The 14,171-nt window shown below is 37.4% G+C and overlaps 1 long non-coding RNA gene across 1 annotated transcript; it reads left to right on the plus strand.

Moving 5' to 3' along the window:
- The first annotated feature begins 12,003 nt into the window (after positions 1 to 12,003).
- LOC149547765 (uncharacterized) lies at positions 12,004 to 12,646 on the plus strand. The gene is made up of 3 exons (XR_016354419.1): positions 12,004 to 12,142; positions 12,265 to 12,358; positions 12,500 to 12,646. It is a non-coding gene; the product is annotated as an uncharacterized LOC149547765 (long non-coding RNA).
- The last annotated feature ends 1,525 nt before the right edge of the window (positions 12,647 to 14,171 follow it).

A 14,171-nucleotide genomic window follows, 5' to 3' on the forward strand; every position in this document is an offset into this window, starting at 1 on the left:
GGAAGTGAGAATAAACATAAGAATCCATTGAAAAATGAAGATTGCTATGTCCCATCTAATCGACATGTGAATGCTAAGAAGGAAAATGCACAAAAGAGACTACAAAGGTCCACTGTTAAGAGAGCTAAATCAAAGCAAATGTGGGTTCCTAAATCCATCATTGAAGAAATTCAATCTCAAGCACCCAAAGAACAAGGAAAATCTAAAGCTATATGGATTCCCAAGTCTCTTTTAAAAGACTTGAAGATTGAAAATACTTCAAAGTTGACATTCAAACTTCCAAAGGCTTCCATTCCATCTTCCAAAAATCTTCCTAAAAATATTCCAAAGCCTTCCACTCCACTTTTTTACAAATCTCTTCTACCACCTCATACATCTAAATCTCAAGCTATTTCATCCATTATTCCTCCATTGTTCCAATACCCTTCAAGGTGTGTGTCAATGTTGATCTTGTCCAATATTTTAGCTACCCACATGAAATCCTCTAAAGCTTACACCTCCTTTCTATACATGAACTCTTATCCTCCATATATTCTTCCTACTACCATTTCCCTTTCATCACCCTATCAACATCTTTGAGCATACCTTTCTATGGTCTTAGCTTATCATGGCTTATCTTTCCAATAGGAGCACTATCTAAATTCAAAAAGCTTAAGCTCTTTCTAAAAATTCAGAAAAAAAAATTTAAAAAAAAAAATGTGCCTTGGTGAAAACTACTTCTTGTGGCACCTTGGTAGCAAAAGTAAAGAGAAATAAATGCATCCTATGGTGAAAAATACATCTTGTGGTACCTTGGATAAGTACCATGATGAAAACCTGGCAAACAGGCATCATGCGTAATTCTTCCATCATCCATCTATCCCTTCTTCTCTCTTTGATCTTGGCAATGTTGAGCTATCTTTGCATATTGGCTATCTTATCCATGAGATTTTCTATTGTGCTCTCCAATTCACTCATAGCCTCCATCTTGAGATTTATTTTTATTTCTCTATTCCATTGCTATCCTATCTAGTTGACCCCTTGGTCTTGATCATAATAAATGAAAAATGGTTCTCATAGGTCTCTTGACATGGCTACTCTTTTGGACTACACACTTCATGCTATCTCACTTGTTGGCTTCATTGCTTATCCTACACACCATCTTTCTCATTACTTCCATTGCTTATCCAAAACATGCTTCATATGACTATTTCACCTCTTTCCCTAGCTTGGGTACTCTTGAGGAGTCAATCCTTGAGGATCACTTTTACTTGCTTCATACTCCTTTCTTATCCATCTTTGCTTATCCACTAGCTTGTTTCTCCATCGTGTCTTATACCTTGCTAGACATTGGGAGAAAATGATGTGATCTTGGTTGAGAACTAGTGATCTCTAAAACTTTCTAAAAAATCCAAAAAAAATCATATATGATCCTGAAAAAAATCCTAAAAATCAGAAAATGTCCTGAAAAAAAGATCTTCTTAGTGAAAACCTAGCAATAGGCAATTTGATGTATCATCAAAAAAATCAAAAATACAAAAATACAAATTTTTTTTAAAAAGTCCTGAAAAAATCTGTCAAGTGGTGAAAATCTGGAAACAGGTGCTACTTGAGATCCTTGCACCTCTGTCTATCAGTCTCAATCACCTATTTTGCTACACATTTTCTAGCTTGGAATTGTTTCTTGTCCTCATCTTGGGGGCATAGCTACTTAGCCTATTGAGGCATTCTTGTGCATTAGGGTTCCTTTGACAACTCACAAAAAAATGTTTCTCAACACTACCCCCACCCACTTTGACATCAAGTGTTTTTCAACACTTTACAGATAGTTTACCTACGGTCTTCGATGTCGCGATATTTCTCACTATCAAAATCAAGTCTAGAAGAAATGGCCAAGTGACTTACACACACACACTTTAACACTTAAACGACTAAGCTATGCTGATATTTATCTACTTTGTGTGCTGTCTATGATGATTTCTTTGCCATGTGTTCCCTCCCTAATAGTCTTTTGAGGATGTCATTGACTAGAAGACTGAGGGCATGGGGCATGTCTTCTTGATTTCTGCTTGTGGGTATACTTTGTTTGTCTATAGTGTTGTAAGCATTCGTGCTTGTCCTATTCAAGACTTTGACTTATAAATGTATCATCCTTGACTATTTTGCAAGACCGCACTCAGGGTTTATCCTGGCGCTTATGCCTTGATACATGTGTAATCTTGCTAAATTAAACTTAGGGAATCTAATCGCATAGTTATCTTGACTTACATGTCTCTGATGCTTAGATTGGATTTCCACATACCTATCTGATATCGATCATATTCATATCCTCATAGTTATACTAGTGATGGTTGTATGATCTCATGATGTCCCTAATAAATGCTCAATGATGAAATTAAGAGTCTAAATGTTATGCGCTTCTTGCTGGTAAACCAATTTGCATAGTAGCTTGCATTTTAGCTTCATGTAATTTTTTTCTAGTTGCACATTCCTACATGTGGGAAGAGCTCTCTCTCTTCATCTTTTTCATGGACATATCAGTTAGCTGCTTTTATCTTTCACTTCTACTTGTCTTTTCACCTTCTTAATCTTTCACTACATTTCTTTGCTAACTTGTCATCACAAGGGGTTAATCCAAAAAAATCATCACATACGATCTATCCAAGTGTCACATTTTCAAAAAAAATTTAAATCTATACCACCCATATGAGAGACCAAAAACAATACACATAAGCATATACACATACATGAGCTGAAAACAAAAACTGAAACATCACATGAAAGCTAAAACATACATTTTGAGACAAGTACACAAGAATATCGATAAACCCAGTATCTCATATATATATCAAATGTGTCATGGTACATATACAAATGTGAGATCCAAAATCTTGATATATGTCTCAAAAATACATAAGGTACAAATAAAAACACAATGTCATGTCTGACTACCACCCTCTGCGGCTGGTGCTGGCCCTGGTGGAGGAGCTTGTCTCTTATCTGGTGCTTGCACTGCACCTGCTGATCTGCCTGCTCGCTCTGAATAATCAGGAAGACCCTATCCTGGTGGTACCACACTCCTATAGGCGGCATAATAGTATGCAGCTCGGGAACCATGATGCATTGCCTCTCGCCTCGTAGCAACCCGCTCTCAGCGCAACTCATCTGCTTGTGCTCGCTCGTCCATCAGCTGTTGATCCTGTACTACAATGGTCACCCAAAATGCCTGCATCTCTGCCTCCAAGGCATGGATCCTCACACCCTGCTCCTCTCCTCCTGCTAGCTGCTCTGCAGGTGCCTCTACCCTCACTACTCATTGTCTCCTCAAGGGCACCTCCTCCTCTCCACCATCATCACCATCAGACTCTGAGGACTCCTCTGCCGCCTGCCTTGCCTGCGCTCACATCCTCCTCTGCCCTGCTCGGGAACTCTCCCCCTCCATCTGCCTCCCCCTCTCCCTCCTCCTCTGCCTCCTCCTCCTTCGCTGCCACCTCCACCTATCGCTCTGCAAACTGTCACCATACGTGACTGATCACAAACCGCTCCACAATGTTTGTGCTCCGACCCACCAGCAGTCTGCTATATTGCATGTAATCTAACTCCCATGAATCTGACCACCGCTGACACTCCTGGTATGGTCGCCATGTGAATGTTGTCAGCTCATCAAACATGCGTCGGTAATAGGTCACATCTCCACTATGCCTCTGTGGGATGAAACCTCTATAGCAAAAAATGTACGGCTGGCTACGCTCTCGTGGTTGCACCCATGGTCGGATCACAGCGATGTGCTCCCAAGCCCAGATCTGCGCTAACACTACTCCGCATGCCCATGATCCACCCTCATGATATACTATATCATGAAGCTCGTGGTACATCTCTGCCAATATCACAGGCCCCCATGCCATCCTACGTGGTCGGGAGATCAGATCATATACCAGTCGACCCCATCTTAGTGGAAAGCCCTTCTGGCCTCGGTCTATCACTAGGGCCTGGGCTACCAAAGAACAGAACAAGCTGGGAAAAGGATAATCATATCCATACTCACTCATCAATCTCTCCCAACTCAGGTGATGGTCCAGAATGGTCACATCCTGGAAAAGCTCCTGCACTCGCGCTCGCCCCTTTGTCGGGGTCGTATCATAGTACACCTGTGCCATCACCAAAACTTAAACATCAATACACCTGTCATCCAACATTGAAATGGCTAAATCAACAAACTACTAACCAAGTAACTTACCGGCTCATCGTGACATGGCACTCGTAGAATGTGATATACGTCCTCCAAGGTAATCGATGCCTTGCTGGTCGGTAAGTGAAAGGTGTTATGCTCGCTATGCCACCTCTCTGCCAGCGCAAACAGCAAACTGTGGTTTGCCCGAATATGGGGCATCTGTACAACCCACTACAAGCCCATAGCCACTAGTGCAGTCTGCTCCTCATCGCTCAAATGCTGCACAATGCACAAACCAACCACCTTGGGAGCTCTAATCTATAATGCCGAGAATACGTCCTGTCCAGGTAAAACAACCAATCATCAGTAATAGTCGCATGACGAAAAAAAAGCATTCAGAAAAATAACAAAACTAGTTGTACGAAACTTTTTACAAAGAGAGTGCGACACTTTTTTGAAACAGTGTCGCGCGACACATTTTTAAATAGGAGTGCGACATTTTTATGTCATGTGACATTTTGCACAATGTCTTGCGACATTTGGGTGTGGCTCCCGCGACACATTTTCGTGAATGGTGCAAAACTTTTTTCGAAAAAAAGTGCCGCGCGATAATATTTCTGAGGCCATGCGATACTTTAAAATTATTGCGCGACTTTTTTTTCAAAAAACTTAAAAACGTGCAAAAAACTCACAAAAAGCTTGAAAAAGCAACAAAAAGGTAGTCACTTACCGGCGCCCCATATCGCTCTGGCTGGTTGTGCAACTGGCTGCGCTCAAAAGGGTGTCGATGAAGAGGAATGTTCACCTGAGCCATGATGCTATGTAGACCAAAAAAAATCTCTCAAATCACAAAAAGACAAATGAATAGTGAAAATGACACTTGGATCCCTTTTATAGCCTCCAACCTCATTTTGACCTAATTTTTAAAACTCCTTAGAATTGTGCAAAGATTGCACCCTGAGCTAATTTCGATGTCCTGGATCCATTTTCGAGATCAAAATTGAAATTTGAGTTCATCTTAATGGTCAAAATCACATTTTAAAATTTTACCTTCTTCTGAGCAGTTAGCTGACCGTTTGAGGTCTAATCTTTGAATCATCGCTGGGGCATCTTCATGTCTTCATCATTTCTATACTTCATATCTCCTTCTATTCACCTTTTCACATCTAAATAATCTCTCTACTAGATTTGACCTAATTTTTATGCTATATCCTTCAAGGTCAACTCTAGTCAAACTAGGGCATTTTATCAATTTCTTATAAGTCATTCTTGGGTTCTAATCATCTATCTGTCATCTTGGACATTGCTCTATTCTAATTTTCTCATGTCTAGCTAGTTTCTGCATTCCCTTACCTCATTTCAATTTCGATCCCGAGGGGGCAGAAATACTCTATTGCTGATTGTTACAGCTATCTATTTCTTAGGAGCATTTGTTTGACCTTATCACTTGCTCTCGATCTATTCGCTTTGCTAGATGTTAGAATTCTTTTTGGATCCTAACATCATCTTCCTAATGTTCAGTACTACCGCTATCAGGCTGTGCATTTAGGACTTGCTATCTTTTTCTACATTTCGTTCTTCAAAATCAGATATCTATATCTATCACTGCCTACTTGGCTTTCTATTTTCTTTGACATAATGTGTTCCCAGATCGATCACACATTAGTCAAAGAGGGGCAAATGTAATCACCTAAAAATGGTCATCTAGACTATTAGCCCCCTTTTCAACATTTTGGCTAAATTAATTTAATCACTTACCTAAGCCAAATTGCTAATAATCAATTTATTTGATTATAACCTATAGTTTGACTATGCTATCCTAAGTTCATTATTTGATTAAAAGAACATGTCCCCTTTTAATTAAATAAAAGACCCCATTCTTCTAACCCACTTAAAGTGCACACATAAAGTTCTTTTTCTATTTTGCAATTAAAAGAAAAGGCTTTGTGACTTTTGTCTTATATGACAAGTCAACTTATATTCTATTGGTTGACTTGTGTGTGCACATGGATCACTCCTCTTTTAAAATTCCACCGTTGATCATCCACCATCTTCATCTTGATCTCTACTGTCCGTACAACTTTAAAAGGGAGAGAGCTTTCCCCCTCAATCGATCCTCATTTGAATATTTTCATGCTGTAGGTTTTCTAACAGATTTCTTGGGAGCTTTGTGAAGAACTTATCATTTCTTGTCTCATTCTCTCATTCCATCATATTAGCATAAGATCATATGACATTCTTAGCATAGTTGCATGTTAGTTTAGCTTTCATTCTTGCAAATAATCTCACATAGCTTAATATTTGGTTTTATTATACTCTCATACATGCTTAGCATAGTTGCATTTTGCATTATCATCTTAGCTTAGTTTCCATACTTGCATTGCATTCTTGAGGGATTCCTTGAAGATATTTGCACTCTTGCTCTTGTCTCAAAGAACCTCCCGTTGCATGGTTTACTAGTAAGAAGCACATTTCTAAGGCTTGGCTGAGAGCTTTCATGCTTGAATACTAGCTTCTTGCACTCCGCTGATAGGGAGCTCTAAGACTACATCTAAGCATTCCAACTCATGGAATTGTTTGGATAGAAGGGTTTAGAGTGTGAAACAAATCTAGTGTATAGTTATCATGTGATATTGATTGAATGTTACATTTTATTAATGGTTGAAAGAATGAATGAATGTTAGATGTTAACAGGGAATGTAGAGTGATGTTAGGGGGAGGGGGGTGGGGCCAAATGAGCTTCCACCTTCACATGGTTGGCCCTATTTAGTAGAGGATATTAAACTATTCTCAAAACAAAGTGAAGCTGAATAAGATACTAACAATAGGTAGAAACAAGAAGCAATAACAAGCTCCTTCTAGAACATAACTCTTACCAATTATTGCTATCTTCCCCACACTAGGAATCTCCATCATATTCTTATATGCCTGCAACAAAATTAGAATAACAAACCAAAAATAACTCATGTTTTCATACTTCTCCATGCTTGGAATATAATCACCTTGTTTAGCCTTCCCTTGGCTCTTCATCTCCATTGTCTTCTCATCCTTAGTCTCTTTGCACCTTGAGACCTCTACTGCTGTCTGCAACATGTCTTCACACCCTTGCCATTTGCCTTGGTATACCAACTCCTAGTTGGTGGCTCTTCTATCCGATTCAGTCATCATTCAATGGACACCATATAGAACCAATCAATATCATGTCTACTTCTCCAAGCCTTGTTTCTTTGCTATTTACATCAGCATTTGTACTTTTCATCTTTGTTCCAATCATCTCCTTTCCCTTAAGCCCTTCAGGCATCCTTTCTCTTTACCTCTACTACAACCTTTTGAACCTTTTTGGTGTTAGGTTCTCCTTGCTCTTCAACACTTGACTACTGCTCATTTTTTATTTGTCCTCCAAATGGACAACTTGTCTTCATATCATCCTTTTCTAGGTTCTTTTCCTCAACCTCATTCTCATTAGCTATTTGCTTCAAAGCATCATCCTTCTTGATCAAAACATATTCCATTGCTTCACCATGTTCCTCTTTTCTTAGGAACCTTTCCCTCTCAAAGATGCCAATGCTCGCTGACACCTTCCAAGTTGTCTTGTGCTCCTCCAATGGTGTTAATACCATCTTCTCTCCATTATTTGTGAAAGTGAAGGTGTTCTTTCTGCCATCATGTAGGGATCTCTTCTCAACCTGCCAAGCCCTTCCTAAAATTATATGACAACCACTCAAAGGTAAAATGTCACAAAGTGCAACATCATTATATGATCCAATGGTTGAGGGAACATAAGCTTGCTCATTCACATCAACACACCATCCAACATCCAATCCTTGTGCTGTAAGGCCTAACATGTGCTATTCTTGGTAGATTCAATTTGTTAACCATCTCAAATGAAACAACATTTGTAAATGAACCACTTGAAACAATAACCTTATAAATTTTACCTTTACATCTGCATTGTGTCTTGAACATTTGGTACCCCTAATTGTGCTTTGTATCCTTAGCCATGATGACAACCATACCTACTATCAATTCTTCTTCATACAACAACCTCAGAAACCACCTTCAATCCAAGATCTATTTGACTTGGAATCACCACTTTGGAACACTCAAGGAGGATAATTCAACTCCAAGGCCTCAAGAAAGGATTCCTTGTCTTCAAACCTCAGATCTTCATCCCAAACCATCAGCAACCAAATATCCAAGCTCTCCCCAAAGGATTCTACATAGTTTTTTATCTATTATATGATTTTATTAGTTCCCAGAGGTTATGCAAAATTTTTCCCATTTTAAAACCAAGTAACTGCATTCTAATTACATGTTTGCTACACCACATCAATGTGTGCAAATGGAATGGCTATGATCTTTGTAGTTAAGATTATATTTTGTTGTAGTGTCTTGTTATCTTTTTGTTCTCTTGAGTTATTTTTGTACGTACTCTTTGTTTTTTTGCATTTACAGTTGTTTATTTACTTTTCTCATGGTTTTTTAAGATGTCTCTTTGTTCATAGAATCTTGATTGATCATTCAATACATAATATAATTCATTGTTTTAATATTTTTCTTCATAAAGAGCTCAACCTTGTATGGTGAGAGATGCTTCATTCTTCTCAATGTATACATTTTTATACCAGAAGTCACATGTAGGCCTATTTGAAAATCTAGATTATGTGGTTTACAATTGAAGTTGCACTGCCTCCTATGGTTTTTTCACATTTATTTATTATTATTCTTAGCGAGAATGCCATATGTAATACTTTTAATAGTTGTGTTACATAGCGTACTTTATTCTGTTGCTGTCTAGCTTTTATCTTTCACCAGTATGAGTATATTTATCTATATTGTTTAATTGAATCACTTGTTGCTTATGAGAAGAGTCTAGTACATAAAATATTTGGTGGCCGACTCATAAGTTAGGTTGTGATTTTTAGTTGTTTATATTTTCAAAAAAAATTGTACTTTGTTAACAAGGATGAGTGAATATAAGAAGATATCAGAAGAAGTTATTCATATCTAAACATCATCTTTTTTAATATTAGCAAGGGAATAGAGAGGGGCTTATAGACAACTCCAGGATTTACTGTTCATTTCATAAATGGGATTTTTTGAGTCACTTAAACCTTTCAAAATTATTTTTATGCTGGGAACTCTAGGTTATAGTCTTAGAAAAGTATTTTATTCATTAACAATTGCTTCAACCTAGCTTGTAGGTGAAGTGCACACAATGTTCTTATTGCTCAAATAAATTTGATCCTTTCTTAGATTTGAGCCTAGAGATCATTCGAGCAGATTCCTTGTTGAAAGCATTATCCCATTACATGGTACTGGAACAGTTAGATGGGGGTGTGAAAAGATATCAATGTGAATGATGCAAAGTAAAAGTAAAGGCTCTAAAACAACTCAAAATTGATAAACCACCACATGTTCTTGCAATTCATCTCAAGCACTTCACTGTAGTTGGATCTGGAGGAAAAATTGACAAAAAAGTAGACTTTAGTTGTACATTGGATCTCAAACCATTTGTTAGCAGGTCACATCTAAGTAGCCCTTACAATATTATTTGCCAGTGGATCACATTTTTAGTGGAATCTAATAATATAGTTTTATTAATATCTACTGGTTTTTTAATAAAATTTGCACATTTGAATGATATTATAGTTTCTCTGTCTATTGATCAATCATAGGAGGGCAATTTTAAGTACACTCTTTATGGTGTTCTTGTTCATGATGGCTAGAGCACACATTCTGGTCATTATTTCTACTTTATTCGTTCATCCACAGGCATCAAGCATGCTTTAGATGATAATCAGGTATACATTTTCTACAGTTGTGAAGACATGTTTAATTTTGTGGAGCAAGCTCATTATAATTTGTGTATAACAAAATACAACAAAGAACTACAATTTTATGTAGAACCTTTTCTTTATACGGTAACACTAATTATATTGAAGTTGCTTAGATTGATTGAAGTTATTCTTATGAAATTTTGTACTTTAGGTCTATTTAGTTAGTGAGAAAAGTGTGCTTTCCCAGAAAGCTTACATGTTATTCTATATAAGAGATTAAGAAAACTAGCATTCAAACAGCGGGTAGATCTGAATATTAGTATAATGGCTCTAAACTAAAGAAGAGGGTGTCATTGAACATTGGACATCCAAAGGAAAACCACGTAGAAGATTCATATGCCCCCTAGGTGATAGAAAACATGTATTCTTTCCAAACGACAACAATCTCTTTTAATGTTGCAGGTGTAAACAAGATACCCCAATAGGTAGAAAATTTGTCAAATGTCAATTTCATTTCAGAAAGTCTAGAAAAAAACACAAGTTCTGGCCAGTCATGCAGTAAATCCAGATCATTAGTAGATCATGATGCTACATTACAGATGGTGCCTCCAAGAACTAATGGTATTCAAACAAATAATGTATTCTCAAGTCATACCATAAGTAATGGATGGACATCGAATGAGTCTAGTAATAATGTTAAGAAGCAGGAATCTGAAATAAAGGGAACTGATCTTGTGGGTAATTTTAATGATATGGTTATTAGACATTCTCAAAACTGTGATGTGAGTAATGATAATGAGAACTATATTGGTAGAAATTCTGAAGCTTATTCAAAAATTAATGGTAATATTCATGAGAATGTCAAACATTCTACAAATGGTTTGATAGGTATTATTACTCGACATCATGCTACTAAACTTCCAAAAAATGATTCAATTGGTAAACTTGTAGCTAATGAGAATCTAGAGAATGGTAGTGTGGTCCACAATTCTATAGATAATGAGAGTGAGGTTGCTAAGCTCCTATCCCTGGAAGATGGTTCCTTATTTCAGGTGCTTTTTTTTGTATTAATGCTACAGTGTATATGTTTATTTTTGAGAAAATTTCTTTTAGTCCTAATGAATCTTTATATGTTCCTTTTAGCAGGGAGGCAAAAATGGTACTTTTCTCTATAAGGAAAGGGAAATGAATGGGTCATGTGTAAAAGCTATGCATCCACATAGGTTGCAGAAATATAGTTAAGAAACTAAATGTATTTCCAGCCAAAAGTACCAAAAACACCATGAGGACAACCACTACCTTTTTAGTAGAAATAGATTGAAGCTTATGAAGCATCTTCCATGTCCTCAGTTTTTACAAGCATTGTCTTTCAAGAGGCATTTTCTTCTAAGAGCAATGCATATTTTGAGGAAGAAATGATCCAATGAAAGGAAGAAATGCATGAAGTTACAACTTAAGAAGGCTGACATTTTTCTTAAGCAGAAATGCTCTGCAAAAATGCCTTCTAGAAAAGAGTATCCAACTGCAAAAAGTTTTGCATGTTTAGTCACTTCTAAGTATCCACAACAATCCTATGGAAAGGGTCTGTCAAACAAAATAAATGGTTGTGTTTCTGTGTAGCAAACCAAGACATCTGAGATTACAGCTGGTGTGGTTCAGAATGGGTGTAACATTGCTAAATTTTGTGATACTCTGATGCCTCTTGTAAACAGGTAACTTTCTAGTGGAAATGGTACTAAGCTAAAGAAACAAAGAGAAGTTCCTGGCAGACTTCGTTTAAGTAAAGCTAGACAATATTCTGATGTTGAGCAAGACTCTAACATTAGCACAGAGAAAAACTTGTCTGCTCTCTATGTTTCTGTACAACAAACTGAGACATCAAAAATTATAGTTGGTGTGGTTCAGAATGGGTGTAACATTGCTAAATTTTGTGATACTCCGATGCCCCTTGTAAACAAGCAGCTTTCTAGTGGAAATGGTACTAAGCTAAATAAACAAAGAGAAGTTCCTGGAAGACTTGGTTTAAGTAAAGCTAGACAATATTCTGATGTTGAGCAAGACTCTAAAATTGGCATGGAGAAAAACTTGTCTGCTCCCCGTCAATCAAATAATAGCTTTACAAATAGAGGAGAAACATGCCAACAAGATGGGTCTCTATCTATAAAAGATTTTGAACCATCTTTTCTAAAGGCTAGATTACATGGGCTAGCAGGTATAGTCACAATTTTATTTTATTCTATGTAATGTAGCTCAATTAAGCTCAATGTTCATCCTCTGTTTATGTGTTGGATATTTAATCTTTTTTGACGATGGTTTACTGTGGCTATTGTGCAGTTCCATGTTGGGATAGTATTGATGATGGCTTGGTAAAAAGTAGCAGAATTACAGACAAACATGCAAACCATGTTGGTTATGTCTTAGATGAATGGTAGGTTATCTTTGTACAAATACAATTGCATCATGGGACTTGGCATAGCAGTATATTCATGCATAAAGTGTTTCTATGGACAATAATCAATTATCTATGTCTATGTTGTTGTGTTTCCATAATCTTGTGTGGTTTATGCAGGGATGAAGAATATGACCGTGGTAGAAGGAAAAAGGTTAAACAAGTACAGGATGAAGATGGCATAGATGACTCTTATGGAAAATATTCCAATCGACAGAGCAATCCTTTTTAATCACTTTCAAATAGAAAAGCCAAGATTACTGGTAAAGGGAATTCATTCACAAGAACTAATCAAGAGAAACTGCAACACAATGCAAGATAGAGTTTTTTGTCAAACTCAATACCAAACCAATGTTGGGGCAAAACCTATAAAACAGAGGGAAAATTACATTGCTAGCAACCATTCAGAAAACATGGAAAACACTGTAGAAAGTTGATAATGAAGTCAAAATATCATGAAAAGATGCATTACTTCAAACTTTTTCAATGATTCAATGTTAGATCCCTGCAGCCAATATTTCCTTATACTTCCAAAATTCATCAAATAAATGTGAGAAATGGAGATATATTTCTACTTGTCAAACTTGCAAATATGTTTGTGGCTGAAGCAGTAGGCTGAATGCAGAACTGTCAAACAAGAAAATGTGGTCCATAGGTTACATATTGCATGGAGTTCTGTTGGGTCAATTTTTTCAGCTAACTGTTCCAAGTTTGACTTTCAGTATTTTTCATTTAGTTATATATAATCCAAGTGGTTAGTGATGAAGGTAATAATGGATATTTCCTTTAAACTCATTGTTAGAGGTGGAACATTAAATAAAGGATGTTGCCTCGATATAATAGCAGCATATCTTATGTATTGAATAAAAATTAAACTTTGTCGAAATCTCAAATGTGCAAGAGTGATAGAAAACTAATAAATAATATTCGAGACCTTGTTCCCTTCCCATTGCTTTTAAAACTTTGAGTAGTTGAGTAGTTAAAATCATCGTCTGAAACATTAGGCTATGTACTTGGTTTTTACGATGAACTGGCATTGCGACGGGGTCATTGTGGTGGCGACGGCAGTTAGCGTCACCGCCACAATGACCTTGTCACAATGCTTGCGGCAGATGTCACAATTGAAACATCCTCAACAAGTATGGTGATGGCGGTTGGCATTTTTTCCACAGCGACCCCGTCGCAATGCTTGTGGTAGATGTCACAATTGCGACATTCGCAACAAGCATGGCGACAACAATTGGCGTCACCGCCATAGTGACCCCATCGCAATGCTTGTGGTGGACTTCGCAATTGTGACATCCACAACAAGCATGGCAATGGCAGTTGGCATCATCGCCATAGTGACCCTGTCCCAATGCTTGTGGTGGACGTCATGATTGCAATATCTGGCACAAGCATTGCGACAGGGTCAATGTCACAATAAAGTGATTGCATAGCAACGGATAGGAGTCATAATTACGATAGCATAGGATAGAAATCATAATTTGTGACTAAAAAACAATGATGTTTATTACTGTTACAGTGGTGACACATTGCTATTGTGATTGCAACACATAGCAATCGCAAATCGATGCCAAATGTATTAGTGTCCCTAGTATAAATCACATTTTGTGTAGATAAGGGATCAACTACCCCTCTTCCTCCAAGCACAGAAGTAGAACAAGTCCAAACAAAGCAAGAGTGAGAACCATGACAAACATCTACTGAGGAAGTGTTAGAGGAAGGGTAGATAAGTGAACAACCTCAGCAAACTTCCCAAGATACTAAGGCAAGGACCATGGACTCTATG

The sequence above is a fragment of the Cupressus sempervirens genome, chromosome 7 (genome assembly GCF_028749045.1).
Source record: "Cupressus sempervirens isolate cs-2001-9-10 chromosome 7, ASM2874904v1, whole genome shotgun sequence".
Classification (NCBI taxonomy): domain Eukaryota; kingdom Viridiplantae; phylum Streptophyta; class Pinopsida; order Cupressales; family Cupressaceae; genus Cupressus; species Cupressus sempervirens.